Source organism: Mirounga leonina, unplaced genomic scaffold (assembly GCF_011800145.1).
Source record: "Mirounga leonina isolate KUSES-001 unplaced genomic scaffold, KU_Mleo_1.0 Mir_174, whole genome shotgun sequence".
In the NCBI taxonomy this organism is placed as follows: Eukaryota; Metazoa; Chordata; class Mammalia; order Carnivora; family Phocidae; genus Mirounga; species Mirounga leonina.
Window position 1 is genome coordinate 8,366,372 of NW_023270451.1, and position 11,572 is coordinate 8,377,943.

At 33.6% G+C, this 11,572-nt stretch overlaps 1 pseudogene; it reads right to left on the minus strand.

Annotated features, from left to right (window-relative positions):
* Positions 1 to 1,993: 1,993 nt before the first annotated feature.
* LOC118021465 lies at positions 1,994 to 2,147 on the minus strand (annotated as a pseudogene).
* Positions 2,148 to 11,572: the final 9,425 nt, after the last annotated feature.

Sequence of the window (11,572 nt, forward strand, 5' to 3'; positions counted from 1 at the left end):
TTTATTATTATGTTAAAAAAGCACAACATAAAATTTATCATCTTAACAGTTTTTAAGTGTTCAGTACAATAGTATTAACTATATGCACATTGTTATGCAACAAATTTCTAGAACTTTCATCTTGAAAAACTGAAGCTCTATGTCCATTCTGTTTCTGTTTCTAAGAGTCTGACTGATTTTGATACCTCTTATAAGTGAAATATGCAATTTTGGTCTTTCACTTAGCAGAATGTCCTGATTCTTGTTGTACCATATGACAGGATGTCCTTTTGTGTTGCTGTATAATATTCCATTGTATGTATATACCACCTTTTCTTTATCCATTCATCAAGTGATAAATATTTAGGTTACTTCTGTATCTTGGCTATTGTGAATAATGCTGCAATGAATATGGGTGTACAAATACCTTTCTTTAGGACCCTGTGTTCAATTCTTTTGGATATATACTCAGAAGTGGGGTTGGATCAGTATACCCAGAGGTGGATCATATGGTAATCTTAGTTTTTGAGAACTCTCTATACTGGTTTCCATAGGGGCTGCCTGATTTTTACATTCCCACCAACAATGCACAAGCATTCCAATCTCTCCACATTCTTGCCAACACTTGTTATTGTATTATTTTTTCATGGTGGGCATTCTAACATATGGGAGGTGATAATTCATTGTTGTTTTGATTTGCATTTCTCTAATGATTATTATGGTGAGCATCTTTTAATATACTTGTTGGCTGTTTATCTTCTTGGGAGACATATCTATTCAAGTCCTTTGCCCATTTGTTAATCAGGTTATTTGATTTTTTTGTTATTGAGTTGTAGGAGTTCTTTATGTATTCTGGATATTAACCTCTTTTCAGATATATGGTTTGCAAATATTTTTTTCTTATTTTATAGGTTATCTTTTCACTCTGCTGGTTTTTACTTTTGCTTGCAGATTTTTGGTTTAATTTAGTCCTATATATCTATTTTTGATTTATGCCTGTGATTTTGATGTCATATCCAAAGAATCTTTGCCAAATCCTATTCATAAAATGTTTCTTCTATGCTTTCTCCTAAGAATTTTATACATTGAAGAATATAACTCATTTTGAGTTAATTTTTGGATAAGGCATTAGGTAAGAGTCCAACTTCTTTTGTCAGTGGATATCAGTTTCTGAACAATGTTTGTTGAGGAGACTATTGTCTCCATTATGTAGCTTTGGAAACTTTTTCAAAGACCACATACATGAGGATTTAGTTTTGGTTCTATATTCTGTTTCATTGTTCTATATGTCTTTCTTTATGTCAGTACTATAATATTTTGATAACTGTAGCTTTGTAAAATGTTTTAAAATCATGAAATGTGACACAGATTTTTGTCTTTCTCAAGATTTTTTTCACTATTCAGCGTCCTTTGAAATTACATATGAATTGTAGGATGACTTTCCATTTCTACAGAAAAAATGTCATTGGGAATCTTAATAAGGGTTGCACTGAATCTGTAGATTGCTTTGGATAGCATGGACATTTTAACCATACTAAGTCTTCCAATTCATGAACACTGGATGTCTTTCCATCTATTTGTGTTTTCTTTAACTTTTTTCAGGAATGTTTTATAGTTTTCAGAATATAAATCTTTTGCCTTCTTAGTTAAATGTATTGCTAAGTATTTTATCCTTTTTGGTGCTACTGTAAGTGGGATTATTTTCTTAATTTCCTTTTCTGGTTGCTCATTATTTCTGTGGAAAAATGCAACTGATTTTTGTGTGTTGATTTTCTATCCTGTAACTTTACTGAATTTGTTTATTAGTTCTAACAGAGTTTGTGTGTGTATGTTTTTTGTGTGTGTGTGTGCGTGTGAGTGTAATCTTTAAGGTTTTCTGCATACAGATCATATCATCTGTGAAGAGATAATTTTACTTTTTCCTTTCCAATTGGGATGCCTTTTATTTCTTTTTCTTGCCTGAGTGACCTGGACTTTCAGTACTCTACTGAACAGAATTGCGGAGAGTGAACATCTTTATCTTGTTCCCGATTGTAGAGGGAAAGTTTTCAGTTTTTTCTGTTAAGTATGTATTAGCTGTGGGCTTTTCATATATGACTTTTCTCAATTAGCAATAATCGCGCCCCTGGTAAACCTCATTGGCTATGATACTGCCACTGCGCAAAGCTCATATATGACTTTTTTAATGTTAAATAATTTCTTTCTATTCCTAGTTTTTTAAATGTTTAAAGGGTGTTGAATTTTGTCAAATGTTTCTCTGCATCAATTGTGATGATAATGTGGTCTTTATTTTTTATTGTATTAATGTGGTGTATTTACATGGATTGATTTTCATATATTGAACTATCCTTGTATTCCAGAAATAAATCCCACTTCATCATGATATTCAACCTTTAAATGTATTGCTGAATTCGGTTTCCTGGTATTTTGTCTAGGAATTTTTCATCAGTATTCATCAGGAATATTGATCTATAATGGTTTTTTTCTTGTAGGGTTTTGTTTGATTTTGGTATCAGATTAATGCTGGCCTCATAAAATGAATTTGGAAATGCTCTTTTATCTTCAATTGTTTGAAAGAATTTAAGAATTGGTATTAATTATTCTTTAAATATTTGGTAAAATTTACCAGTGAAACTGTCTGGTCTTGGGCTTTTATTTGTGTGGAGATATTAGATTAGTGATTCAATTTTCTTACTAGTTATTGGTCTCCTCAATTTTTTTTTTTTCTTCATGATTCAGTTTTGGTAGGTTGTATGTTTCTAGAAATGTGTCACTTTCTTCTAGGTTGTCTGATTTGTTGGCATATAATTATTCATAATAGTATTTTATTATCTTTATGTTTTCCTGGCATTAGTTGTAATATTCCCTCTTTCGTTTCTGATTTTTGTTATTTCAGTCTCATGAACTGAATGTTTGTGTCCCTCCAAAACCCATAGTTGAAATTCTAATTCCCAATGTGATGAAAGGAAGGGAGACCTTCGAGAGGTAATTAGGTAATGAGGGTGGATCCCTAATGAATGAGAATTGTGCCCTTAAGAGAAGAGACATGGGTGCCTGGATGGCACAGTAGGTTAGGTGTCTGACTCTTGGTTTCGGCTCAGGTCCTGATCTCAGGGTTGTGAGATCAAGCCCTGGGTTAGGGTCCATGCTCAGTATGGAGTCAACTTGCAGTTCTCTCTCCTTCTCCCTCTGCCCCTCCCACTCATTCTCTCTCTAAAAATAAATAAATAAATCTTTAAAAAAAAAGATGAGATATGAAACAGCTTTCTTCCTTTCTTAACTTCCTACAATGTTAGGATACAACAGGAAAATAACCATCTGCAAACTGGGGAGTGGGCTCTCATTAGACACTGGATCTGCTCCCATCTTCATTTGGGCTTCCCAGCCTCCAGAACTGTGAGAAATAAATGTTTATTGCTTATACTACCCAGTCTCTGATATTCCTTTATATCAGCCTGTGCTAAGACATGGTCTTTTTTCTTTTCTTTATTTAGCCTAGCTAAGGATTTGTCAATTTTCCCCTCTTAGTACTGCTTTTTCTTCATCCCATAAGTTTTGGTATGTTGTGTTTTCATTATCATTTGTCACAAGATATTTTCTAATTTCCCTTATGATTCCTTCTTTGACCCACTGGCTATCAAGAGTGTGTTGTTTAACTTCCACATATTTGTGAATTTTCTGGTTTTCCTTTTGCTATTGGTTTCTAGTTTCATCCCATTGTGGTTGGAAAAGATACTTGTTATGTTCTCAGTCTTCTTAAATATGTTAAGACTTTTTTATTGACCTAACGTGTGATCAGTTTTGGAAAATGTTCCATTTGTACTTGAGAAGAATATGTGTTCTGCTTTTTCTTTTTTTTGATGGAGTGTTCTGTATATGTCAATTAGGTCTAACTGGTCTATATTGTTATTGAAGTTCTCTGTTTCCTCATTGGTTGTTTGTCTGGTTGATCTCTCTAATATCAAATATGAAATTTCCTATTACTACTGCATTGCTATGTATTTCTCCCTTTGGTTCTGTCAATATTTGTTCTGATGTTGGGTGCAAATACATTTATAATTGTTATATCTTTCTAGTGAATTGACCCTTTTAGTATTAAATAATGTTCTTTGTCTCCTGAGATAGTTTTTAACTTAAAGTCTGTTTTATCTAAGTATCACCTATGCTCTCTTTTTATCATTGCATTGAATGTCTTTCCCATCATTTCACTTTCAGCCTAAGTTTGTCCATATTTTTAAAGTAAATCTCTTATAGACAGCATATAGTTGGTTCTTATTCTTTTTCAAATCCATTTAGCCACTCTATGTCTTTTGATTGTGGAGATTAATCTTTTATATTTAAAGTAATTACCAAGAGGGACAAACTTACTATTTGGTTAATTGTTTTCTGTATATGCTGTTTTTATTTTTCCCTCAATTCTTCTTTTGCTACTTTCATTTGTGTTTTGTTAAAGTTTTGTAATGACAAGCTTTAATGGATTTCTCATTTTATTTTGTACATCTTTTATAGGTATTTTCTTGTGGTTACCATGGAGATTCCATAAAACATCTTAGAGTTATAACAATCTATTTTAAACAGATAACAACTTACCTTCAATTGCATACAAAAAAATCTACTCTTTATATCCCCCTACACTTATGTTATCAATGTCACAAATTACATTTTTGTATTTTGTATCCATTAACATAGTTTTAGAGTTGTACTTATTTTTATGCTTTTATCTTTTTAATTCTATAGATGAATTAAAGGTTATTTACTCACAACCACTACAATATTACAAGAATCTGTATTTGTCTATATATTTACCTTTTCCAGAGAGCTTTATATTTTGTATGCTCTAGTGTTACTGCCTAGTGTCCCTTTATTCCAACTGGAAGTACTCTCTTTGGCAGTTTAAGACAGGTCTAATGGTGATGAACTCTGTCAGCTTTTGTTTATCTGGAAAATTCTTTATTTTTCTTTCATTATTGAAGAACAGTTTTTCTAGATATAGTATTCTTGGTTGGCATTTTTTTTCTTTCATCACTTTGAAAATACCTTTGTTGACATTTTCATTTTTCATGCATTGTTTTCCTGATTTCATTTATCTTTCATTCTGTGTTCTTTTGTAGTGCATCAGGCTTTTTAAAGACAGTATTTTGGGGGTGCCTGGTGGCTCATTCAGTTCAGTGGCTGACTCTTTGGCTTAGGTCATAATCTCAGGATTATGAGATGGAACCCTGCATTCGGCTCCACACTGGGCATGGAGCCTGCTTAAGATTCTCTCCCATTGGCTCATGTGCTCTCTAGAAAGAAAGAAAGAGAGAGAGAGAGAGAGAGAGAGAGAGAGAGAGAGAGAGAAGGAAAGAAAGAAAAGGAAAGAAAATAAAAGAAAAGAGGAAAGGAAAGGAAAAGAATTTTGAATTCTTTATCAGGTAGTTCAGTGATCTCCATTTCTTTAGTATCAGTTTCTGGAGATTTTTTTTGTTCCTCTTATTGGTCCATGTTTCACTGTTTCTTCATATGCCTTGTTATTTTTTGTTATGATTTATGCATTTGAAAAGACAGCTATCTCTCCTAGTCTTTATGGACTGGCTTTGTACAGGAAAAGACCTTCACAAACCAGCCTGCCTGTAAATTCCAGGGGTCTCTCAAAACTTTTATGGGGATATGTCTTCCTGAGCTTGTGTGTGTAATTTCCCAATTAGACAGGTTTTCTGGTTTCTTTTTCAGGATCTTATAGTCTTGCTTTGCTCTCTCTGGTGTCTTTTTATGTTCCTGCAGGTTGTCTGGCTGCCAAAAACCACTGAGCACATTTGCTTTCTATGTACCCCAGGAATATGAAGTAGGCCAATTCCAAGTCAGGTGAGGCAAAAGGCAGTCCCTCAGGGAACCCCCCCCCCAACGCTGGAACATTTGACATATGTTCCACTTTCTCCTTTGTCTCTCAAGTGAGAAGCTGTGAGCCAGTTATTTTCTCCCGATTAGTGTGAGCTGTGCCAGTTTCTGTCTGTAGGATTATAAGTTCTCTAGTGCTGCCAGAAGCTGCTGAGTTCTCTTCTGTTCTCTGTGGTCCCCAGAAATCCACAATATGCCAGTTCCATTAGCACTCAGAGTCAAGAAAGACAGAAATTAGTCACTTGGATTGCCTCCCAAAAGGCCAGAACTTAGGACATATGTTCTACTCTTCCAAGGATGAAGCCAAGATAAAGGATGGGCATTTCCTTCCCAACACAAACTGTACCAGTTTGGGAGAGAGGCTGATGCAGTTAAAATAAAATGGCTTTCTTATCCATTTCAATGCAGCTGTTCTTGGCTGTCAGTTTACCTGAGTATTGAGAGTTTCTAACTGTTTTCTCAAGTTTTCATAAAGTTTTTAGGTTGTATATTGTTTTTAAGTTAGTGTCTCTGTGAGAGAACAAAGTGTGGGGCTCTCTCTTCTACCATCTTGCTATTTATAATTCAACTTGATTTATAATTCAACTTACTATTAGTTTTATGTTAATGAAAGTATCTCCTAAAGTTTAACCATAGGTTGGTTATGAGATCCATTGTTTTGTGTTTATAATTTTTCCCTATATTGTGATATATATTTTTGTGGGAATTTGGGGCAAGTTGAAACAAGTAGGTAGACAAATGTCATGTCAACCTACATGTCAAGACCTGAAAATATGCATTATCACTTTAAACACTGTATTAGAAAATCCTTTATCTATCTCCCATCCACATCCATTTTAATGAGAACAAACTTGTTCTGCTCACAGCCCAGAATGAGCATCCAAGATTGTACCATGAGTCCAGTTAACAGCTAATTCACTGCTAGCTAATTTATTTTCTGGCTAATGATCAAATTCTCTTTCAAATTTTGAGTTAAGCAATACAGACTATAGAAAGTCAGATAGTACTGGGACATGTAGTACAGCTGTAAGGTCATGTAGGGTTTGGGATGGCAAATATTTTTGGTAATTTGACAATTTACTTGTTGAAGAGTAAAGAGAGAAGTCATATTTGTGATGAAATACAGACTAATAAATAAAACATGAAAAAGAAAACAAATGCATTTATTAGTCTGACATATTTTCATATATGATACCTTATGATAGCTTATGATAACTATAATTTTCTTTCATGCCAGTTTGCATATGGCATGGTTCAATTGATATAGGCCAGGCAGGCTAGGCTGGGCTCCAGGTTTTTAGTCTGATGTCTTATGTCTGCATGTGTCTTTGTTCTGGGGCCCAGATTAATAGGGCAGTGGCTTGCTGAGATGTGCTCTTCTCACGGCGATTACAGCAGCACAATCCATCCAGCCAGAAAACATAAATTATCTAAACCATGAAAATGGGGCCTGTTTGCTAACATTTCATCGGCCAAACCAAGTTATATGACCAACATCAACATTAATGGGGTACAAAATCTATTCTGCCCACACTAATGGAAATGGGTATGGCAGCATGTGACCAAAACCCTTGATGTAATATAGAAAATGTACAACATTGGGAACAAAAATTCAGTGTACTATTAAGAGAAAGAGGGAGAGAGAAAGAAAGATATAAAGAAACAAGAGGAAACAAATGCATCTGATGATTTTTAGTTCATGTAACACCTGCATATACCTCTTGTAAATATGTATGCTGGATTTCCCCTGGAGCCTTCCACTAACTTACTGAATTTAAGTAGATTTCTATGCTCTGAAACCAAAGGATTACTGAACAAGGGAGACATTTATTCTTAGCTATTTTTGAATAGAATATATATTAAGTGTAAATTACTTTAAATCTTTCTTAAATTTAACTAAGTATAAAAAAGTACAAAACACAGCAGGGGGTGATCACACAAGCTTCTACATTGCCTTAAATCTTATTTTTGACATATTTGTATAGTGACTCTTTATCATTCTTTAGTGATTATGGGGTATTTTGTTTAATAAGCGCCTTAAAAAATGGCTCTGCTGCCAACTTCCTCTCCCCAGGCAATACTCTCTGTCATGCATGGAAAAATAAAGAAGGCATACTCTACTTTTAAAATATATTTTTAAAGAAATTGCAAGGAATCTTCATCAATTTTTATTATGTTTAACAACTAATTGATAAAAATCATGAAAATTTTCACTCCATTCACTTACCTGCTTTACAAAGACAGAAAGCAAACTTTGAGAATTTTATTCAGTGTTTTTCCAGTAATAGTGAGAAACAAATACAGAAACTAACTTAAAGAAAAGTTTTGTGATTTCATATGATTTCCTGTGAAACTATAAAAGCAAAATTGAAAAGATTTGACTTGAGAATACAATGACTTATGACTGAAAACTTCATAATCAGTTGGCCTTCTGAGACAGCTTCTCTGAATTCCAAAATGTGGCAATTTCTAAAATGAAAAAGCTTAATATTTTAGTGTTCAATTTTTATTGGTTTTTCTGAACTCCCAAAGCAAAAGCTATAAAGAACATAAGAAACAAAAAGGTGCATAGCACAAAATATTAATACAGTAATTTCTTACATTTTTATTATTCCTTCAGTGTTCTAAGTACTTTTTAGGCAATATTTAAACCTTATATCACTTTGAGAAGGGCTATTGGACTAGTCATTAAAATCTAATTTTTAGTTATGGACACTATAAGAAATCTTGACTAAAATTCACCCATGGTTTTATAAAATTAATCCCATTGAACACTGTGGATTATCATAGACTATATTGCTTAAATATTCTCTACTAGAAGATAAAGTAAAAAGAGTGAAGTAATAAAAGTAGAGTATTGCTGCATTTTGTACAAAGATCTTCCATAAACACTGAGTTCCAGGAACATATTTAACAATTCAGTAACTGAAATGACAACCTTCTTCATGATTTATCTTGAATACCTGCCACCCAATTTTCTTTAAGCAAGCATATCTTAATCTTTTACGGGTTGGGAAACTCTGCGAGCATTTGGTAAAAGATAAAGGATCTTTTCCTGAGAAGAACAAAACTTGCACATTTATTCACAACTGACTATATACATTTTAACAGAATAAAGAACCTCTGAGACTGATGCCAATACTCTGCAAGTCCTTGAACTCTGTTTTCAATACCTCAGCAAGTTTAACTAGCCTAATTTCTTTTTTCCTTCACACTTCTTTTCATTGGGGGTGGGGTGGGGGGAAAGAGTGTTTTCCAGGACCCTGAAGAGGAAAAGCTATACTTCCAGAGTCCAAATGGTATTTAATGTATCAGATAAGTTTGGTGTGTGGGTTTTTTTTTTTTTTTCCTGTCTCACTCTTTAAGTATACAACCTTAATCAGGAAATATTAGCTCTTAGGAAAGAAAATCCCCAAGATTTTCTATTTTATTATAAAGTAACAACTATAATTAGGTTAATTATAAATTTACACATAGCTACTGGGAAAGTTAGCACAAATACTCGAATCTATTTTGTTAATGTAAATAACCTTTAACTTATTTTGATGGTAGAAATTTAACTAAATTAGGTATGCATAATACTATATTAACTTACAAATGGCTTTCATAGTATTATTTTTATCCTTATAATTAATTGTCAGGTATGTAAAGTACATACCGTTAGCTTCATTTTGTAGATGAGAAAGGTAAGAATCAAGAGGTTGAATAACTTGTCTAAGATGATTTAAATATTAATCTTTAGAGCATGGATTCAGATTTGGCTCTCATATCCTTAATAGGATAAATTTAAACAAACAAACAAACTTGCTTCACATATTGTCCTGTTTCTTGAAATGCTCTTATGGAAACGTCCACCTCTTAGTTCACTTATAGTTATTGGTTGGCCATATGGTCTATGACAATCTCTGTTAGGTGCTGTCTACAGTTGAGAGTACAATTCCTGCTCTATTGGAGCTTATGATGGGCTGTGAGCTGTAGCATCATAGTATTTGTCTGTATGAGTTATTTAAAGTCAACATATCAGAAAAATTAATATATTTGAAATGCAAACTGAAATCTTATTTAAGTCATTTAAACTATATAAGCATTTCAGACATGACAATACTTTCACTACAGATCAAAGATAACACATTTAGTAGAAAATACTCTCTACATTATTTTTCTGTAATGGTGATGAGGTACACTGATTCCTCCATATCCTATCACCAGTAATTTGTGAGAGGGCTATATCAGTTTTTGTCTTATAACAGAATGAAGTCAGTTGGCTCATTCAAGAATGCATAAAAAGTCTTGAAACATTAATTGTGTTAAACTGTCTGGAACTTGTTCAGATATCATAAAATTTCATAATCCCTATCTTTTGGACAGAGGATTAATTCAGTATTGCTCAGGTATTAAAAACTCTTCAACTGAGGGGTGCCTGGGTGGCTCAGTCATTAAACGGCTGCCTTTGGCTCAGGTCATGGTCCCAGGGTCCTGGGATCAAGCCCCGCATCAGGCTCCCTGCTCCACAGGGAGCCTGCTTCTCCCTCTCCCACCCCCACCCCCACTTGTTTTCCCTCTCTTGCTGTCTCTCTCTCTCTCTGTCAAAAAAAACACAATAAAATTTAAAAACAAAACAAAAAAAACCTCTTCAATTGAAAATTGAGAACTGCCTAGGGGCTTACTTAGTATATTTTTTCAGATGCAGGAGGGGGCAATAAGTCTACTACTAAGATCCATGCAGTAAGTGCATTTTATATCAATTCTACAACTGCAAGACACCAAGTGTTTGTAGATGAGGTTCTTTTTTAAAGGCACTCATATCAAGTTCTAATGCAAGAATGAATTCATGTTGATGGATCTCTGCTTTGCCAATAAACTTCAAAGTCTTGAAAGATGAAGTCTAAATTAATAAATGAATACTTCAACATACCAGTTATTTTTGAACATTCAGAATATTAACAATCTAAGGTCACCTTGAGTCAATGAAAATGGAAAATTATTTTTCTTAAGTTAAAAAGATTTATTGAAAGGGGGTGCCCGGCTGACTCAGTTGGAAGAGCATGTGACTCTTGATCTTGGGGCTGTGAGTTTGAGCCCCATGTTAAGTGTAGAGATTACCTAAAAATAAAATCTTAAAAAAAAAAAGATTTATTGAGAGACTGTTATTTACTCTTCTATGCCTACAAAAATGAAATCTTACAAAGCAAGAGTTTATGGTGAAAAAGTGTACACTCCGCACAATCAAATTAAAATTCTATGGGCCTAGAGTTAAGAAATTTTCTTAGATTTATTTTAAATAACTTAACCAGCTGGAAATCTTTTAAAAGTACTCACTAATTCATCTTTTTGAAATGATGGCTTTGCCTTTTAATGAGAAATCTACTTTTCTTTCTTAAAGGAAACACAATGTCCTTGGCTTAGTTGTTCCCCAAAGAAGTAAATCTTTTTATGTGTAGTAAAGACACAGATTGTGGCAAATTTATTTCAGGCATGCCAGACTGAAAATCTGTTTCTATAGCAAACAGTCATCCCTTGAGTTTACTAAGCTATATTCTTCAAATAAATAAGATATTTTACATTAGTGTAACCTGAGTGTTGCCATCAAGGTGTTAATCTTTCATTTATTATTCTAAGAAAACTACCTTAGCACTCATCCCCACAGCTATTGAAAGTCTGCCTTCCTTCTCCCATATTCAGGACCATGGGGTCATGTTAGTCTATCAAGGTTGAT